Genomic DNA, 21527 nt, shown 5'->3' with positions numbered 1-21527 from the left:
ACATATATACAGGTGCTGTGGGGAAGGGAAGGAGGTAAGACGGGGGAGGGATGGAGAGGGGGGTGAGGGGGAGAGGAAGGAGGGGGCTCAGTCTGGTTCCAGTTGGTAGGAGCAGGCCAGTATTATGCTCTTAAGGCAGCAGTCAGGAGTTTCAAGGAGGAGAGGATGGTCTATAATTATGTGTCAAAGGGAACAAAGAGATTCAGAAAGATCAGGACAGAGAAGGGACCCCGGGATTTGGATGGAAAGGGGTCATAGTCATGATTTATTTATTTATTCTAATGTCTGTCTCCCCTTCTAGACTGTAAGCAGGTTGTGGGTAGGGAATATGTCTACCAGCTTTGTGGTTCTGTACTCTCCCAAGTGCTTGGTACAGTGCTCCACACACAGTAAGTGCTCAATAAATACCATTACTTGATCGATTGATGAATTTTGCAAGAACAGTTTTAATGAAGTGGTCAAGGTGAAATCCAGTCTAAAGGTCCAGGAAGAATTGTATAGGCAGGAGATGGAAGCCTGACACCCATGCCCATCACCCCTGCCAGCTCTTTCGTACATTCAACTCCCTTCTCAGGCCCCCACTTCCTCCCCCTCCTCCTTCCCTCACCCCCAACGATCTGGACTCCTACTTCATTAACAAAATTAAATCCATCAGGTCCGACCTCCCCAAAGTCACTTCCCCCCCTTCTCCAACCCCCCGGCTCTCAACACTCTCTGCTACTCTCCCATCCTTCCCAGTTGTATCCTCAGAGGAGCTCTCCTCCCTGCTCTCAAGTGCTACTCCGGCCACCTGTGCTTCTGACCCCATTCCCTCTCATCTCATGAAATCTCTCGCTCCATCCCTTCTCCCCTCCTTAACTTCCATCTTCAACCGCTCACTCTCCACTGGTTCCTTCCCCTCTGCCTTCAAACATGCCCATGTCTCTCCCTTCCTAAAAAAACCCTCTCTTGACCCCACCTCACCTTCTAGTTATCGCCCCATATCCCTCCTACCATTCCTTTCCAAACTCCTTGAACGAGTTGTCTACACTCGCTGCCTGGAATTCCTCAACAACAACTCTCTCCTCGACCCCCTCCAGTTTGGCTTCCGTCCCCTACATTCCACGGAAACTGCCCTCTCAAAGGTCACCAATGACCTCCTGCTTGCCAAATCCAATGGCTCATACTCTGTCCTAATCCTCCTCGACCTCTCAGCTGCCTTCGACACTGTGGACCACCCCCTTCTCCTCAACACGCTATCTGACCTTGGCTTCACAGACTCCGTCCTCTCCTGGTTCTCCTCTTATCTCTCCGGTCGTTCTTTCTCAGTCTCTTTTGCAGGCTCCTCCTCCCCCTCCCATCCTCTTACTGTGGGGGTTCCCCAAGGTTCAGTGCTTGGTCCCCTTCTGTTCTCGATCTACACGCACTCCCTTGGTGACCTCATTCGCTACCATGGCTTCAACTATCATCTCTACGCTGATGACACCCAGATCTACATCTCTGCCCCTGCTCTCTCCCCATCTCTCCAGGCTCGCATCTCCTCCTGCCTTCAGGACATCTCCATCTGGATGTCTGCCCGCCACCTAAAGCTCAACATGTCAAAGACTGAACTCCTTGTCTTTCCTCCCAAACCTTGCCCTCTCCCTGACTTTCCCATCTCTGTTGACGGCACTACCATCCTTCCCGTCTCGCAAGCCCGCAAACTTGGTGTCATCCTCGACTCCGCTCTCTCATTCACCCCTCACATCCAGGCCGTCACCAAAACCTGCCGGTCTCAGCTCCGCAACATTGCCAAGATCTGCCCTTTCCTCTCCATCCATACCGCTACCCTGCTCATTCAAGCTCTCATCCTATCCCGTCTGGACTACTGCATCAGCCTTCTCTCTGATCTCCCATCCTCGTGTCTCTCCCCACTTCAATCCATACTTCATGCTGCTGCCCGGATTATCTTTGTCCAGAAACGCTCTGGGCATATTACTCCCCTCCTCAAAAATCTCCAGTGGCTACCAATCAATCTACGCATCAGGCAGAAACTCCTCACCCTGGGCTTCAAGGCTCTCCATCACCTCGCCCCCTCCTACCTCACCTCCCTTCTCTCCCTCTACAGCCCAGCCCGCACCCTCCGCTCCTCTGCTGCTAATCTCCTCACCGTACCTCATTCTCGCCTGTCCTGCCATCGACCCCCGGCCCACGTCATCCCCCGGGCCTGGAATGCCCTCCCTCTGCCCATCCGCCAAGCTAGCTCTCTTCCTCCCTTCAAGGCCCTACTGAGAGCTCACCTCCTCCAGGAGGACTTCCCAGACTGAGCCCCTTCCCTCCTCTCCCCCTCGTCCCCTTCTCCATCCCCCCCATCTTACCTCCTTCCCTTCCCCACAGCACCTGTATATATATATATATATATATATATATATATATATATATATATATATATATATATGTTTGTACATATTTATTACTCTATTTATTTATTTATTTATTTTACTTGTACATATCTATTCTATTTATTTTGTTAGTATATTTGGTTTTGTTCTCTGTCTCCCCCTTTTAGACTGTGAGCCCACTGTTGGGCAGGGACTGTCTCTATATGTTGCCAATTTGTACTTCCCAAGCGCTTAGTACAGTGCTCTGCACACAGTAAGCGCTCAATAAATACAATTGATGATGATGATGATAGGTGCAGACATCCTGGTCAAGGAATTTAGCCAGCAATGGAAGATGAAGGATGGCAGTAGCTGAATCGAAGTGGAGAATAGAGACGGCTGCTCCAGAATGGGGAAGATCTGGACAGAGGAAGGAAGACTTGTTTACTGACAGAAGGGAAGGAGACAGTGATGAAGCCAGAGAAGGGGATAGAAGCCCAGGAATGAGATCATTCATAAAGTGGGAGGTTTTGGGGGTCTATCTAAAGTACCAGTGGAGGTGTTGGCAATCAGGAAGGGGCACTTGAGGAGAGAGCTTTCAAAGTGGGGAAGGCAGCAACTGGTGAAATTAACATCTAATAATCTTGATTTCTATTGGTTCTTAGCTATGCAAGCACGGTTAAAGAGAAAGCAGACAGTGGGGGTGATCCAAGGCTTGAGGTTGGGTGGTCAAGTCCCACAGAGGGATAGGGTTTCAATGAGGGAAGGAGGATGGGGAGAGGCCAATGAAAAAAGGAAGGAGAAATGGTCTGAGTGAATTGGGTTGATTTTGAGAGACTGGCTGTCATAATAGGAGTATAGAACTAGTTGAGCAGAGGGGGACATGGCAAGATCACAAGCTATTATGGCGAGAGAAAGAAAGAGAAAGTCCAGATGGAGATGGAAAGTTAGAGATGCAATCTCAGAGAAGCAGATGAATAGTAGAGGCAAAGGTCAGTGGGATCCGGAAGAGTCAGAGTTGTCCAATCAATCATTATCATGAGTGCCTATTGCATGCATAGCACTATACTGAGTACTTGCGAGAGCACAATAGAGTTAGACACAATCTCTGCCCTCAAAAGCCTTATAATCTAGCAGGTGAGACAGATGCTTAAATAAATTAGTTGGAAGTAACAGACTATATAATTTGTGTATATAAATGCTTCGGGGTTATTTGGGGGAATAAATTTAGGAAGTGCTGAAATGGCAGCTGGGGGAACACAAGCCACTTGTCTGCTGTGTGACCTTGAGCAAGTCTCTTAACTTCACTCTGCCTCAATTCTCTCATCTGTAAAATGGGGATGAAACTATAAGCCCTCTGTGGGACAGCAACTGTGTCCAACCTGATTATCCTGTACCTACCCCAGCGCTTAGAAGAGTGTCTGGTACATAGTAAGTGCTTAACAAATATCATAATAATTATTATTATTATAAAGTTGGAAGATTAAACTTAACTCAAGGAAAGCCTCCTGGAGGACCTGTGACTTCAGAAGGGCTTTGAAGATGGGGAGAGCAGTGACCTGTCAGCTATCAAGGGCAAGGGAATTGTAGGCAGGGGAGGGCATGAGCAAGAAGTGAGTGGCAGATGGGAATACTGTGAACACTGATGTCACTGACGATGAAGGAAGGGGGATGAAGTCCTGGATTCTCACCAGGACACTCACCGCGCAGTCTGCTTTGGTAGTGGCATGCACTCAGGCGTTAAATCCATCATGTGGCCAAATCAAATACTGCTCTGTCTGTGGTAACTTCCCCGGAGTCAAGTTGAGTCTGGCCCTCAGCAGAAGGACCAGCAGAGGCAGCCACTGGGTGGGCCCTGGACACAGAGTCCTGCGTCAGGATTCCAGGGCCCAACCCAACACAGGAGCCTGGCTGTCTGCTCTCCCAGCTGAAACTGAATCAAGTGCACACCTGATGGTGGCAGTTGTTCCAGATGGCCACCAAGTCGCCAGGCGACTAAAGAATTAGACAGACAGCATGTGACTGCTGAAAGTTTTAATAAAGTTATATTGGCAGGGCCGAAGACCAAATAGGGGGTAACGCACCCGGCGGGCTCATTTCCTTAAGGGAAAAGGTCCCAAAGACCGAATAAGGGGTAACACCCCCGGCAGGCTCATTTCCTTAAGGGAAAAGGCCCCGAGTGCCCGATACAATAGGCTTATATACTGCTGTTGCTGATCACAGTGATTGGTAGATTTGAAAACATTGGGGACTGGATTGGTGCAGATTTGGTACAGAGCTGGGCGGAGTCTATCTCCTTATTTGGTTTGGTTCCTGGACCCATCCAGTGGGCTGCAGGGTCTAAGGCCCATACCAAATATGGCAACAGAACCGCATACATTCAAACAATATCTGCAACCTTTCCATGGTGCATGGGGGGGGGGGGCATCACACCCTGTCCTACCGTCGATGGAAAACTCTCCTCAGCATCAGGAGTAGAGAGATGTTATTCATTCATTCAATTGTATTTATTGGGTGCTTACTGTGTGCAGAGCACTGTAATAAGCACTTGGGAAGTACAAGTTGGCAACATATAGAGAAGGTCCCTACCCAAAAAGGGCTCACAGTCTAGAAGGGGGACAAAGACAACAAAACAAAACATATTAACAAAATGAAATAAATAGAATAGCAAATATGAACAAGTAAAATAGAGTAATAAATATGTACAAACATATACACAGGTGCTGTGGGGAGGGGAAGGAGGTAGGGTGGGGGGTATGAGGAGGGGGAGAGGAAGGAGGGGGCTCAGTCTGGGAAGGCCTCCTGGAGGAGGTGAGCTCTCAGTAGGGCTTTGAAGAGAGGAGGAGAGCTAACTTGGCGGATGTGCAGAGGGAGGGCATTCCAGGCCAGGGGGAGGACGTGGGCTGGGGGTCAATGGCGGGACAGGCGAGAACAAGGCACAGTGAGGAGGTCAGCAGCAGAGGAGCGGAAGGTGCGGGCTGGGCTGTAGAAGGAAAGAAGGGAGGTGAGGTAGGAGGGGGTGAGGTGATGGAGAGCCTTGAAGTCGAGAGTGAGGAGTTTTTGCCTGATGCATTGGTTGATTGGTAGCCACTGGAGATTTTTGAGGAGGGGAGTAACATGCCCAGAGCGTTTCTGCACAAAGATGATCCGGGCAGCAGCGTGAAGTATAGATTGAAGTTGGGGGAGAGAGGAGGATGGGAGATCAGAGAGGAGGCTGATGCAGTAATCCAGTTAGGATAGGATGAGAGATTGAAACAGCAGGGTAGCAGTTCGGATGGAGAGGAAAAGGCAGATCTTGGTGATGTTGCGGAGGTGAGACAGGCAGGTTTTGGTGACGGATTAGATGTGAGGAGTGAACTAGAGAGCGGAGTCAAGGATGACACCAAGGTTGTGGGCTTGTGAGAGGGGAAGGAAGGTAGTGCCGTCAACAGTGATGGGAAAGTCAGGGAGAGGGCAGGGTTTGGGAGGGAAGATAAGGAATTCAGTCTTGGACATATTGAGTTTTAGATGGCAGGCAGACATCCAGATGGAGATGTCTTGAAGGCAGGAGGAGACACGAGCCTGAAGGAAGGGAGAGAGAGCAGGGGCAGAGATGTAGATTTGGGTGTCATCAGCGTAGAGATGATAGCTGAAGCTGTGGGAACGAATGAGTTCACCAAGGGAGTGAGTGTAGATAGAGAACAGAAGGGGACCAAGAACTGACCCTTGAGGAACCCCTACAGTAAGGGGATGGGAGGGGGAGGAGGAGCCCGCAAAAGAGACTGAGAATGAACGGCCGGAGAGATGAGGAGAACCAGGAGAGGACAGAGCCTGTGAAGCCAAGGTTGGATAGCATGTTGAGGAGAAGGGGGTGGTCCACAGTGTCAAAGGCAGCTGAGAGGTTGAGGAGGATTAGGATAGAGTAGGAGCCATTGGATTTGGCAAGCAGGAGGTCATTGGTGACCTTTGAGAGGGCAGTTTCTGTGGAATGTAGGGGACAGAAGCCAGATTGGAGGGGGTCGAGGAGAGAGTTGGTGTTGAGGAATTCGAGGCAGTGCATGTAGACGACTCATTCAAGGAGTTTGGAAAGGAATGGTAGGAGGGAGATGGGGCGATAACTAGAAGGGGAGGTGGGGTCCAGAGAGGGTTTTTTTTAGGATGGGGGAGACGTGGGCATGTTTGAAGGCAGAGGGGAAGGAACCAGTGGAGAGTGAACAGTTGAAGATGGAAGTTAAGGAGGGGAGGAGGGACGGAGAGAGAGATTTCATAGGATTAGAGGGAATAGTGTCAGAAGCACAGGTGGCCAGAGTAGCACTTGAGAGGATGGAGGAGATCTCATCTGAGGATACTGCTGGGAAGGATGGGAGAGTAGCGGAGAGGGTTGAGAGCCGAGGGGTTGGAGAAGGGGGAGGAGTGACTTTGGGGAGCTCAGATCTGATGGAGTTAATTTTACTAATGAAGTAGGAGGACAGATCGTTGGGGGTGAGGGAAGGAGGAAGGGGAGGAACAGGGGGCCTGAGAAGGGAGTTAAATGTACGAAAGAGCTGACGGGGATGATGGGCATGGGTGTCAATAAGGGAGGAGAAAGAGTTTTGTCTGGCAGAGGAGAGGGCAGAGTTAAGGCAGGAAAAGATAAGCTTGAACTGAATGAGGTTGGCTTGGTGTTTAGACTTTCGCCAACAGCGTTCAGCAGCTCGAGCATAAGAGCGAAGGAGGCGGACAGTGGCAGTGATCCAGGGCTGTGGGTCAGAGAGAAGGGAGAGAAGGGAGGTGAGGTAGGAGGGGGCGAGGTGCTGGAGAGCCTTGAAGCCAAGAGTGAGGAGTTTTTGCTTGATGTGTAGGTTGACTGGTAGCCACTGGAGATTTTTGAGGAGGGGAGTAACATACCCAGAGTGTTTCTGCACAAGGATGATCCGGGCAGCAGTGTGAAGTATAGGGCAGCAGCGTGAAATATAGGAGTTATCAGCATGGCCTAATGGCAAAGAGCACAGGCTTAGGAGTCAGAGGATGTGGGCTCACTTGACTTCTCTGTGTGTCATTTTAACCTCATATGTAAACTGGGGATTGACACTGTGAGCCCCATGTGGGACAGGGACTGTGTCCAACCTGATTACCTTGTATCTACTCCAGAGCTTAGAACAGTGTTTAGCCCATAGTAAGCACTTAACAAATACCACAATAATAATAATTATTATTATCTAAAGTTGCAGAACTTTCTCCAGTTAAAGTCCCTCCATATTAGAAACCTCTCCCCAACGCTTCCACCTCCACCCAGGGACCTCTGGTCTAACCAGACCAATTCTAGATGAAGAAACCTGTGGGTTTGATCCTGCCCCTTTCACCCCTCAACCCCCACCACCCAAACCCAGAGATGACTTCATGTTTTAGCACTTTGGTACATCAGCCATGTGCATATGGTATTCACAGCTGCACTTCATTTACTGGACTCCCCTCTAACCAATCCTCTGTGAATACTGAGGGACTGACTACAGAATCTCCTAACTCCCAAAGCACTATGAGTGACCAAAACACCTTTCTACTTTAAAGGCTGGGGTCCAATCAATCAATCAATCAATCATATTTATTGAGTGCTTACTGTGTGCAGAGCACTGTACTAAGTGCTTGGGAAGTACACGTTGGCAACATATAGAGACAGTCCCTACCCAACAGTGGGCTCACAGTCTACAAGGGGGAGACAGAGAACAAAACCAAACATATTAACAAAATAAAATAAATAGAATAGATATGTACAAGTAAAATAAATAAATAGAGTAATAAATATGTACAAACATATATACATATATACAGGTGCTGTGGGGAAGGGAAAGAGGTAAGGCAACGGGGATGGAGAGGTGGAGGAGGGGGAGAGGAAGGAGGGGGCTCAGTCTGGGAAGGCCTCCTGGAGGAGGTGAGCTCTCAGTAGGGTCTTGAAGGGAGGAAGAGAGCTAGCTTGGCGGATGTGGGGAGGGAGGGCATTCCAGGCCAGGGGGATGATGTGGGTCGGGGGTCGACGGTGGGACAGGCGAGAATGAGGCACAGTGAGGAGATTAGCGGCAGAGGAGTGGAGGGTGCGGGCTGAGCTGCAGAAGGAGAGAAGGGAGGTAAGGTAGGAGGGAGCGAGGTGATGGAGAGCCTTGAAGCCGAGGGTGAGGAGTTTCTGCCTGACGTGTAGGTTGATTGGTAGCCACTGGAGATTTTTGAGGAGGAGAGTAACATGCCCAGAGTGTTTCTGGACAAAGACAATCCGGGCAGCGGCGTGAAGTATGGATTGAAGTGGGGAGAGACAGGAGGATGGGAGCTCAGAGAGGAGGTTGATACAGTAATCCAGACGGAATAGGATGAGAGCTTGAACGAGCAGGGTAGTGGTTTGGATGGAGAGGAAAGGGCGGATCTTGGCAATGTTGCGGAGCTGAGACCGGCAGGTTTTGGTGATGACTTGGATGTGAGGGGTGAACGAGAGAGCGGAGTCGAGGATGACACCAAGTTTGCGGGCTTGTGAGACAAGAAGGATGGTAGTGCCATCAACAGTGATGGGAAAGTCAGGGAGAGGGCAGAGTTTGGGAGGGAAGACAAGGAGTTCAGTCTTGGACATGTTGAGTTTCAGATGGCGGGCAGACATCCAGATGGAGATGTCCTGAAGGCAGGAGGAGATGCGAGCCTGGAGGGAGGGGGAGAGAGCAGGGGCAGAGATGTAGATTTGGGTGTCATCAGCGTAGAGATGATATTTGAAGCCGTGGGAGCGAATGAGGTCACCAAGGGAGTGAGTGTAGATCGAGAACAGAAGGGGACCAAGAACTGAACCTTGAGGAACCCCTACAGTAAGGGGATGGGAGGGGGAGGAGGAGCCTGCCAAAGAGATTGAGAATGAAGGACTGGAGAGATAAGAGGAGAACCAGGAGAGGACGGAGTCTGTGAAGCCAAGGTTGGATAGCGTGTTGAGGAGAAGGGGGTGATCCACAGTGTCGAAGGCACCTGAGAGGCCGAGGAGGATTAGGATAGAGTATGAGCCATTGGATTTGGCAAGCAGGAGATCATTGGTGACAGGGCAGTTTCCGTGGAATGTAGGGGACGGAAGCCAGATTGGAGGGGGTCGAGGAGAGAGTTGGTGTTGAGGAATTTGAGGCAGTGTGTGTAGATGACTCATTCAAGGAGTTTGGAAAGGAATTGTAGGAGGGAGATGGAGCAATAACTAGAAGGTGAGGTGGGGTCAAGAGAGGGTTTTTTTAGGATGGGAGAGACATGGGCATGTTTGAAGGCAGAGAGGAAGGAACCATTGGAGAGTGAGCGGTTAATTAGGTCAGACACAGTCCCTGTCCTGCATGGGGCTCACAGTTGAGGAAACTGAGGCACAGAGAAGTTGTGACTTGCCCAAGGTCGCATAGCAAGATCTTGACAGAGCCGGAATTAGAACCCTTTGATTCCCAGGCCTGTGCTCTTTCAATCAATTAACCAATCAATCAATAGTATTTACTGAGTGCTGACTAAGAGCAGAGCACTGTACTAAGCACTTGGGAAAGTGCAATACAACAGGCTTACAGCCTAGAGCGGGAGACAGGCAGAAGAAGCACTGTGGCTTAGTGGACAGAGCACAAGCCTGAAGTCAGAAGAACCTGGGTTCTAATCCTGGCTCTGCCACTTGTCTGTCATGTGACATTGGGCAAATCTTGGACTTCACTTCTCTGTGCCTCAGTTACCTCATCTGTAAAATGGGGTTTAAGACTGTGAATCCCATGTGGGATATGGACTGTGTTCAACATGATTAGCCCTTATCTACCTCAGCATTTAGTATAGTGCGTGGTACATAGTAAGTACTTAACAAATACCATAAAATATATGTAAATAATGTATAATATGTAATTTATAGATATGTACATATCTCTTTTGGAAAGAGAGAGGAGAGGGAAATGGGAGACAGATTCAAATAAGCCATGCTTCATTGATTGATTGGGTCTGGATTTACCTTAGTTTCTCCAGGACCCATACCCCTGGCCCTGCCACAGGGTGAGCGGGATAACCAGACCTTCTAGAGCTGTTCCAGATGAGAGTAAATGCCCTGGGTTTATGCCCTGGATTTGCCTTAGGATTGCCTAAAAACCAAAGCAACTTGTAGGGTGGGGTCACCATCTGCAGGGAATTCCCCTCTGGTACTGCATGCTTTATCAGACACTGGAGGTGGGTGTGGGCCCCAGACGGAACAAAGTCTGGGAAAGCTCCAGGAAATTTTGCCACACAGAGAGACCAGCACCTGGTAAAAGTAAATAGAGAACCAGGCTGCTCTGTAATAATAACAATGATCATTGTTGCCCCATATGCGGCTCAGTCTTAATCCCCATTTTACAGATGAGGGAACTGAGGCACAGAGAAGTTAAGTGACTTGCCCAAAGTCATACAGCTCATAAGTGGCAGAGCCAGGCTTAGAACCCACGATCTCTGACTCCCAAGCCCGGGCTCTGTCCACTAAGCCACGCCCAGTATCTCTCAGAGAGCACAAGATGTTTGTGTCCTTTCCTGCCTGCAGCCTCCACCCCTCAGGCATTGCTTCCCCCTCCCCCCCACCACCCCCAAACACACACACACACACACACACGCGCGCGCGCATGTACACCCTCAGTTTTGGAAGTGCAGTTGGGACTAGCCAAGTTTCAAGCCAATTTTCAGGCCATGGAGGTCACTCACTCACTTGTGCCATAAACTCAATTCACAACCTCTGAAACAATGTGCAAGATATCCCCCACTGCTGGAATGCTCTCTTCATCAATCTACATCTATCCCCTCCTTCAAATCTTTGTTAAAGACCTGCTTCCTCTAAGATGCCATCATAGTAATGCACAGTACTAATTGAGCACCCACTCTGTACCCTTTCACATAAACCACGCTGCAGGAGTCAGAGGATGTGGGTTCTAATTCCGGCCCTGCCACAAGTCTGCTATGAGACCTTGAACGGGATCATCTCTATACGTTGCCGACTTGTACTTCCCAAGCGCTTAGTACAGTGGTCTGCACACAGTAAGTGCTTAATAAATACAATTGAATGAATGAATGAGTGAAAAGTCACTTCACTTCTCTGTGCCTCAGTTCCCTCATCCCTCAGGGATACTGGGTGTGGCTTAGTGGAAAGAGCCCGGGCTTGGGAGTCAGAGATCGTGGGTTCTAATCCTGCCTTTCCCACTTATGAGCTGTGTGACTTTAGGCAAGTCATTTAACTTCTCTGTGCCTCAGTTCCCTCATCTGTAAAATGGGGATTAAGAGTGTGAGCCCCCCGTGGGACAAACTGATCACCTTGTAACCTCCCCAGTGCTTAGAACAGTGCTTTGCACATAGTAAATGCTTAATAAATGCCATTGTTATTATTATTATCTATAAAATGGGGATTAAGACTGTGAGCCCCATGTGGGATAGGGACTGTGTCCAAACTGATTACCTTATTTGTATATAGGAATTTCCACATTCATCATAGGGCAAGTCCCACATTTGGAATGTTGAGAAGTTTGGGTAGTTCCAACAGGGCAGCCTGGCCTGCAGTGCTGAGGAGATGGGGAAGGAACTGCTAATTTTTATTATTATTTTAGGATTGTTGAATTTACTCTGCCATTTTTTCCCTACATTTGTCTTCCTCATCTTTTATATTGTGAGTTCCATGGGCCAGAGACTATGTCTAAATTAATGTTGGTGTTTCGCACATTGAAAGTGCTTAAAAAATGTCATTAATTGATTTCTGACTGAAGAACAGGCAGCTTTGAGTTAGGAGGTCTGGGCTCTGGTCCTTACTCTGCTTTGCAATCTGTTGGGAAATCATTTAATCTCTCTTTGGCTCAGTTTCCCCATCTGAAATGGGGCTGGCAATACCTCCCTTTTCCTGTGTCACAAAGCTGATGGGAGGACAAAATGAAATAACATGGAAACACTTTGGAAAATCAAGGATGATATAAATTCAGCCTTCCCAAAATATTAATATTATTATCATTCCCGGGCACAGCCAGCTTGCCCAACTACATGAGTGACTGTAGTGACAGTGTCAGGGCTTGCCTTCATCTCCTGCAGCCTAGACTTCGGCCTCTGACTGTTTATTTCTAGAACTGGGCAACTACTGAAGAGAGTCAATCTCCCTAAGCATCAAACAGAAACTCCTCACCATTGACTTTAAAGCACTCAATAACCTTGCCCCCTCCTACCTCACCTCTCTACTCTCTTACTACAACCCAACCCATGCACTTCACTCTTCTAATGCTAACCTCACAATACCTCAATCTCTTCTATCTCATGGCCAACCCTCACCCACGTCCTGCTTCTGGCCTGGAATGGCCTCCTTCCTCATATCCGACAATTACCATCACCCACTTCCAAGTCTTACTGAAGGTACTTCTCCTCCATTCATTCATTCAATCGTATTTATTGAATGCTTACTGTGTGCAGTGCACTGTACTAAGTGCTTGGGAAGTACAAGTTGGCAACATAAAGAGACGGTCCCTACCCAACAGCAGGCTCACAGTCTAGAAGGGGGAGACAGACAACAAAACAAAACATATTAACAAAATAACATAAATAGAATAGTAAACAAGTACAAGTAAAATAAATAAATAGAGTAATAAATATGTACAAACGTATATACATATATATAGGTGCTGTGGGGAGTGGAAGGAGGCAAGATGGGGGGATGGGGGAGGAGGGGGAGAAGAAGGAGGGGGCTTAGTCTGGGAAGGCCTCGTGGAGGAGGTGAGCTCTCAGTAGGGCTTTGAAGGGAGGAAGAAAGCTAGCTTGGCAGATGTGTGGAGGGAGGGCATTCCAGGCCAGGGGGAGGACGTTGGCCAGGGGTCGACGGTGGGACAGGCGAGAACGAGGCACAGTGAGGAGATTAGCGGCAGAGGAGCAGAGGGTGCAGGCTGGGCTGTAGACAGAAAGAAGGGAGGTGAGGTAGGAGGGGGCGAGGTGATGGAGAGCCTTGAAGTCGAGAGTGAGGAGTTTTTGCCTGATGCGTAGGTTGATTGGTAGCCACTAGAGATATTCGAGGAGGGGAGTAACATTCCCAGAGCTTTTCTGCACAAAGATGATGCGGGCAGCAGTGTGCAGTATAGACTGAAGTGGGGAGAGACAGGAGGATGGGCGATCAGAGAGGAGGCTGATGCAGTAATCCGGTCGGGATAGGATGAGAGATTAAACCAGCAGGGTAGCAGTTTGGATGGAGAGGAAAGAGTGGATCTTGGTGATGTTGTGGAGGTGAGACTGGCAGGTTTTGGTGACAGATTGGATGTGAGGGGTGAACGAGAGAGCAGAGTCGAGGATGACACCAAGGTTGTGGGCTTGTGAGACGGGAGGGATGGTAGTGCCATCAACAGTGATGGGAAAGTCAGGGAGAGGGCAGGGTTTGGGAGGGAAGATAAGGAGTTCAGTCTTGGAAATATGTACACGTATGTACACATCTGTAATTCATTCATTTATATTAATGTCTTTCTCCCCCTCCGGACTGTAAGGTCACTGTGGGCAGGGAATGTGTCTGTTCATTGTTATATTGTACTCTCCCAAGCGCTTAGTACAGTGCTTTTCACACAGTAAACACTCAGTAAATATGATCAATCAATCAATGGTATTGATTGAGCACTTACTGTGTGCATACTAAGTGCTTGGGAGAGTAAAATATAACAGAATTGGTGAACATGTTCCCTGCCCACAACAAGCTTCAGAGGGACTGCTCTAGGGAGCACTAAACCAATGAAGCTGGATTGATGAGATCTAGAGCTTCCAGAAAGGATCATATGTCACAAGCTGGGAAAAGTGAGACTCTGCCATCCAAGGAAAAGGAAATTTGAAGTTCACCTGGAGCAGAAGAAAGGAACCTTAGCATTTGCAATGATGGGAAACAGCTGGGAACTGACAGAACTGGGCTTGCCATTGAAAACACAAATGGGTGATTTGAACAACCCAAATGGCTGAACCTAGAGTGATCTCACTGGTCAACACTTGTGTGAATGTTGTTAACAGAGAATAGCAAAGCCTGGGGGCTGCTTTACACACAATTTCTCAACTCAGTTCTTTGGGTTTAAACATATTCCCAGCTAACTTGGATGCTCAGACTAAAATTTTCCACTTATTTTCCATCCACTCCCCCATCTTCTCCCCCTGCCCCTTCCTCCCCGCCCTCTGCCACCGACCCCCCGCAACCCGTGCACCAACCAACACCACAAATGTCCAAAACTGAAATCCTCATCTTCCCACCCAAACCTGCCCTCCCCCATCACTGTAGTCAATACCACTATCCTCCCTATCTCAAATGCCTGTAACCTTGGAGTTGTCCTCGACTCATCTCTCTCATTCCACCCACATATTAAATCTGTCACCAAATTCTGTTGGGTCTACCTTCATAATATTACTAAAATTCACCCTTTCTTCTCCATCCAAACTTCTACCATGCTGATCCAAGCACATATTGCATCCCACCTTGACTACTGCACCTGCCTCCTTGCCGTCCTCTCTGCCTCCTGTCTCTCCCCATTCCAGTCCATACTTCACTCAGTTGCACGGATCATTTTACTAAAAAAAGTTCAGTCCACGTCTCTCCACTTCTCGGGAACCTCAATGGCTGCCCATCCACCTTTGCATCAAACAGAAACTCCTTACCATTGGCTTTAAAACACTCCATCAGCTCTCCCCATCCTTCCTCACCTCTCTGATCTCCTACTACAGTCCAGCCCACACACTTTGCTTCTCTAGTGCCAACTTACTCACTGTGCTTTGATCTCATGTATCTTGCCGACGACCCCTTTCCCACATCCTCCCCCTAGCCTGGAACTCCCTCCCCCTTCATATATACCAGACCACCACTCTCCTTGCCTTCAAAGCCTTATTAAGGCCACAGCTCCTCCAAGAGTCCTTCTCCAATTAAGTCCTTTTCCCCCTGGTTCTCTCTCCCTTCTGTGTCATCTATGCACTTGGGCATTTGATATTTGCCCCACCCTCAACCCCACAGCATTATGTGCACATCTTTAAGTCATATATTAGAACTTGTTTATATAAACGTCTGTCTCCCCCCTAGACTGTAAGTTTGTTGTGGGCAGGGAGCGTGTCTGCTAACTCTACTGTTTTGTGCTCTCAAGTGCTTAGTCCAGTGCTCTGCACATAGTAAGCACTCAATAAATACCATTGATTGATTGATTATTGGGTGATAAGAGTTTCAATCCCCTCTCAGGGGTGCACCTGGAGAGTTTCCAGTACTCTACCAGTCTTAACTACAGGAGGGAGAGTCAAGCAGGAGCATACCCTTTCCATTCCTAGCTTGGGCAGTGGCTAGTGAGTAGAAGACAATCTGCTACAAGTCAAAACTCCCCTATGCTGGGCAGCAGTGGCACAGAGATTCAAGGGAAAGAGTCGAGGGAGGAGACTCAAGTTTACTGCGAGGAAGGAGGCAATGGTAAACCACTTCCATATTTTTACTAAGAAAACTCTATGGATACACTACGATTGCAGATGGAGGTGAGGCATTCTGGGAGAGAAGTGTCACTATGTGTCCATGGTGTCGCTATGGGTCGGAGACGACTCGACAGCATAAGACAAGACAAGAAGAGTTTCAATATCCCAATAAATAAGAAAACCACATTACAAATGGGCCAGGAGTGGAGAAGTGGAGGAACAGAGCAATGTGTCTTCTGTCCTGGATTCTCCTTTGCCCAAGTTTCTTGCTCTCTCTGGGAAGCCCAGAAGTGGTGGAGTGTTTGGGGCATAACTGCCCTGTGTTGGGCAGTTACCCGCCATTCCTAGGGCATTGTAATCCATCCATCAGTCAATCAGTCAATAGTATTTATTAAGCATTTGCTGTTCCAAGTGCATAGTACAGTGCTCTGCACAAAGGAAGCGCTCAATAAGTGCCACTAGTTAGTTGGGTGCCTAGCACTGTACTGAGAGCTTGGAAGAGTATAGTAGCATTAGTAGATAAGCACGTCGCTAGTCTTTGAGCTCATTGTGGGCAGGAACTGTCTGTTGTTATATTGTACTCTCCCAAGTGCTTAGTACAGTGCTTTGCACACAGTACATGCTGAATAACTACAATTGAATGAATGAATGTCAGTGACCTTTCAATCTAGTAGGAGAGACAGGTGCTAAAATAGGGAGTAGGAGTAGGAGTAAAAGAAGCAGCATTTGTAGCAATGGTGTATGAAGATATGTGCTTAAGTGTTACAGGGGAGTGAGTACCCAAGTGCTTAGGTGACAAAGAAGTGCTGGAATGGGAGCAGTCAGGGAGAATTAGGGTTGGGAGATGAGATTAATCAGGGAAGGCTCCTAAAGGAGATATTATTTCATAAGGGCTCTGAAGAGGAGGAGACCTGTGATTTACCAGTTGTGAAGCAGGAGTTCCAGGTAGAAGGGAGGGCATGAGCAAGAGGTCAGCAGTGGAAGAGATTAAACTAAAGCACTGTGAGTGGGTTGTCTTGAGGGGAATGAAGTGTGGGAACTGGAGTGTAGGGGGTGAGGAGTGAGGATAAATAGGAGGGAGAGAACTGATTGAATGTCTTAAAGCCTTTGGTCAGGAGGTTTTATCTGATGTGGAGACGAATGAACAATCATTGGAGATCTTCGAAGAGTGACGAGACATGCACAGATAAATGTTTTGGAAAATGATCCAGGCAGCAAAGTGAAGTATGGACTGGAGAGGAGAGAGAGACTGGAGGCAGGGAGGACAACTAGGAGGCTGAGGTACTAGTCAAGTCAGGATATGACAAGTGCCTGGACCAATGACTGCGGTTTCCAGTCCCTGCTACTCAAGTGATCACAGCTTCCCAATGTTCTAAAGGGAAGCAGTGTGGCTTAGTGGATCGAGCATGGGCCTGGGACTCAGAAAGACCTGGGTTCTAATCCTGGCTCTGCCACATGTCTACTGTGTGACCTTGGGCAAATCACTTCACTTCTCTGTGCCTCAGTTACCTCGTCTGGAAAATGGGGATAAGAGTGTGAGCCCCATTAACTTGTATCTACCTTAGTGCTTAGAACAGTGCTTGGCACATAGTAAATGCTTAACAGGTACCATAAAATAATAATTATTATTATTATTATTATTATTAAAGGTTGCTGTGATGGTACACTCCTAACCATGGTGAGTAAAAGAAAGTCACTCAGCATGGTAGAGGAGACTGTTTTGCACTGTGGTTGCTTCTTTAAAATCCTTCCTCTGCTGTCCACATGGCCCCAGCCAGTTGGAAACTACATGTTGAGTGCAGTTTGGGATGTCAGGTGGACTGGCTGGAACTCAGCTTTAGTATAAGAAAAAGTTCCAAAATGGCTGTTCCAGGGCAGAGGAGGGAGCGTCAGCAGCCATTGTTGCTACCACCTACTTGTGCTGCTTCCCTTAACTCCCTATTAACTGACAGCCCACTGGCTACCAGGGTGACATTCCAGTTTTTTTTTTTAAATAACTTTCGGCTCTGGCTGAGTGTCTGGTCCCCAGACAGTTAGGGCTCCAGGATTTTAGGCTCCAGGATTTTATGCAATAGCCACAGCATAAGCACCATCTGCACAAATAGCAGAGAATGGCTTAAGTCAAAAGCTTCCTCCTCCCTCTCTTTACCCAAGATCCAGCCAACTCTGAATGATCACAGGGAAGATTAAATATTCTGTAGATTTTCTTCAAGCCCTGGCCTGAATCATCCTCCTGTTTCCTGTTTTCTTCCTCACTGAACGTGACTGCATAGGGGCAGGGTAGAAGAAGAGGTAGAGGCTGCCAGTCCCGCCAGACGTCCTCAAGGCAGGCAGGGAGGGTGAGCAGAGAGCGACAAGGGGCATACCCCAGGGACCCCAGGACCCTCGGACTTTACCTAGGTCCAGTCAGAGCAGCAGAGGGGTACAGGGAGACATGACCTAGATGCCTTAAAGGATTGCTTGTTTCCCTAAATCAAGGGTTCAGGCCTAGGGGAAAAGCCCTTCTGCATGGCCACACAGGGATTTCATATGGTCCCTGAGCTGCAGCAAGAAAGAGGTCAGTTGAACATAAGGAAGAATTTCATAACTGTGATGGGGATTAAACACTGGAACTGGCAGCCAAGGGAGGTTGTGGAATTCCATCGCTGGAGATTCTGAAAAAACAAATAGACTATCCACCCTGGGTTGTGGTTATTAGCTTGCCTGGAGACAGAGGACGGGGCCAGTTGGCCTCTCAAAGACCCTGTAAACTCTAAGATCCTATGAGTGTTAACCTCCAAGTTTAAATGGGGAATAAATAAAAACAATAATGGTATTTTTTAATCGCTACTTGCCAAACTCCTGTAAACTCTAAGATCCTATGAGTGTTAACCTCCAAGTTTAAATGGGGAATAAATAAAAACAATAACGGTATTTTTTAATCGCTACTTGCCAAACTCCGGGGTGGATACAAGATAATCCGGTCAGATGCAGTCCCTGTCTCACGTGGGCTGCATAGTCTAAGTCAAAGGGAGGAGGATTTAGTCCTGACTTTCCAAATGAGGTAACTGAGGTGCAGAGAAGTTAAATGACTTGCCCAAGATCACACAGCAGGCAGGAGGTGACAGAGCCAGGATTAGAACCCAGATTCCCTGACTCCCAGGCCTGTGCTCTATCAACTAGGTCATGCTGCTTTCCGTGGCCCTTTGCACGTTCCAAGCCAAAACAGTCGGCTAAACGGGGAAACGAAGGCCAACTGCATCGGTACAGCATCGGCACTATGCCACAGTCACCTTGGCCATAAAAGCATCCGGCAAATAAAAGTCCTCTATGCACATTTCGCAGTGTGTGGCACCCTTGCCCACCTACTCACTCGTTCATTTCCCAACAAGAACATGACTGGCAGGAGAAGCCCCTGGAAATAGAGACCTAGGTTCAGGACATGGGGGGCGGGGGGGGCAGTTTAAGGAGCAAAATTCCTGCTGGCAAGTGACTGTGCACCTTAAGCCTTCCCCGTCTCTTCTTCTCCTTCCCCCCTCCAATGCCATCTTGGTCTGAATCCGAACAGTCATGAGATCTCTAGCCCTGGCCCTTCCTGCCCTCAAGAAGTTCTTCTCTAAATGAGGAACAATAATGCACATGAAGAAAGGATTATTTTCAAAAAATACTGGTTCAAATCTTAAAAACAAAAAACTCATAAGAAATTTCAGAAATATTTCCAAAAGACAAAAGCTCTAGGGCAGCAGCCTAGCCAGGATATTAAAGTAGTGTTCATAATTTTTCCCAATGTTCCATAAATGGATTTAAAGGCCACAGAGCCTCTTCACCTGTCCACAACTGCGGAGGGCACCAGGGCTGGCTTTGGACAGGAAGTAAAGTAAGCAGTTGGCTCAGGGCGGCATGCAAGAGGGGTTTCTGAGCTTTCCAAAATGGCCACCGATTGGGACAGTCAAGTCAGAGTCTTTATCAGATTTTGTTACCAATATGGCTGTCATGGATGCACAGAGTTGATGCCACTCCCCATCTTCTTGCAGATTTCTGGATCCTTGGCTTTCTCACCCTCAGAAATAAAGGAAACGTTTTAAAAGATTTGGCTTTTTAAAAAATATATAAATACCAGTGAGCTCTGCCCTCCCTTCAACCTAGAGATAGCAGAGGAGAGCAAGTGACAGATCAGCCTTTCTAAGCTGAGATCCAGGGGTTGAGAGGAGGTGGTGTTGGTGGGGTGGAGTGCTAGATTGGGCCTGTGTTCTAATTCTGCTTCCACCACTTGTCTGCTGTGTGACCTTGGGCAAGTCACCTCACTTCTCTGTGCCTCAGTTCCCTCATCTGTAAAATGGGGATTAAGAGTGTGAGCCCCATGTGGGGCAAGGATTGTGTCCAACCTGATTAGCTTGCATCTACACCAGTGCTTAGTACAGTGCCTGGCACATAGTAAGCATTTAACAAATCTTGTCATGTCTTATTCTATTGAGTCGTCTTTGGCCCAAAGCGACACCATGGACACATCACTCCCAGAATGCCCCACCTCCATCTGCAATTGTTCTGGTAGTGTATATATAGAGTTTTCTTGGTAAAAAATAGGGACGTGGTTTACCATTTCCTCCTTCCGCACAGTCAACTTGAGTCTCCTCCCTCTACTCTCTCCCAAGCTGCTGCTGCTCAACAAATACCATTAAAAAAAACAACAACTCTGAACTCCCACCACAAGGCTCTGGACCTGCTGAAGGCAGCCTGGAGGACATTGCCTCTTCAGCCCATCAGGGAGATGGAGAGGCTGTCTCAAGTTTCAATCTTTGTGACCCCAGGTCTCAATTCCTCTCTGGTGTGCCAGAAGAGCTTGGGACCTCATGAGCGGCTCCTCTTCTTTTTCCCTACAACTACAGGGGGCAGGGTCAATCAATCAATCAATCAATCATATTTATTGAGCGCTTACTGTGTGCAGAGCACTGTACTAAGCGCTTGGGAAGTACAAGTTGGCAACATATAGAGACAGTCTCTACCCAACAGTGGGCTCACAGTCTAGAAGGGGGAGACAGAGAACAAAACCAAACATATTAATAAAATAAAATAAATAGAATAGATATGTACAAGTAAAATAAATAAATAAATAAATAGAGTAATAAATATGTACAAACATATATACATATATACAGGTGCTGTGGGGAAGGGAAGGAGGTAAGATGGGGGGACGGAGTGGGGGACGAGGGGGAGAGGAAGGAGGGGGCTCAGTCTGGGAAGGCCTCCTGGAGGAGGTGAGCTCTCAGTAGGGCCTTGAAGGGAGGAAGAGAGCTAGCTTGGCGAATGTGGGGAGGGAGGGCATTCCAGGCCAGGGGGATGACATGGGTCGGGGGTCGACGGCGGGACAGGCGAGAACGAGACACAGTGAGGAGATTAGCGGCAGAGAAGCAGAGGGTGCGGGCTGGGCTGTAGAAGGAGAGAAGGGAGGTGAGGTAGGAGGGGGCGAGGTGATGGAGAGCCTTGAAGCTGAAGGTGAGGAGTTTCTGCCTGATGCGCAGATTGGTAGCCACTGGAGATTTTTGAGGAGGGGAGTAACATGCCCAGAGCGTTTCTGGACAAAGACAATCCGGGCAGCGGCATGAAGTATGGATTGAAGTGGGGAGAGACAGGAGGATGGGAGATCAGAGAGAAGGCTGATGCAGTAGTCCAGACGGGATAGGATGAGAGCTTGAACGAGCAGGGTAGCGGTTTGGATGGAGAGGAAAGGGCAGATCTTGGCAATGTTGCGGAGCTGAGACCGGCAGGTTTTGGTGACAACTTGGATGTGAGGGGTGAACGAGAGAGCAGAGTCGAGGATGACACCAAGGT

At 48.3% G+C, this 21527-nt stretch overlaps 1 non-coding gene across 1 annotated transcript; it reads left to right on the top strand.

Annotated features, from left to right (window-relative positions):
- Positions 1–15488: 15488 nt before the first annotated feature.
- Positions 15489–15626, top strand: LOC119920510. Its single transcript, XR_005448252.1, has one exon. It is a non-coding gene; the product is annotated as a small nucleolar RNA SNORA7 (small nucleolar RNA).
- The last annotated feature ends 5901 nt before the right edge of the window (positions 15627–21527 follow it).

Source organism: Tachyglossus aculeatus, chromosome X1 (genome assembly GCF_015852505.1).
Source record: "Tachyglossus aculeatus isolate mTacAcu1 chromosome X1, mTacAcu1.pri, whole genome shotgun sequence".
Taxonomy (NCBI): Eukaryota; Metazoa; Chordata; class Mammalia; order Monotremata; family Tachyglossidae; genus Tachyglossus; species Tachyglossus aculeatus.
The sequence above is the reverse complement of the archived record's forward strand: the minus strand, read 5'-3'. Positions and strand labels throughout refer to the sequence as shown.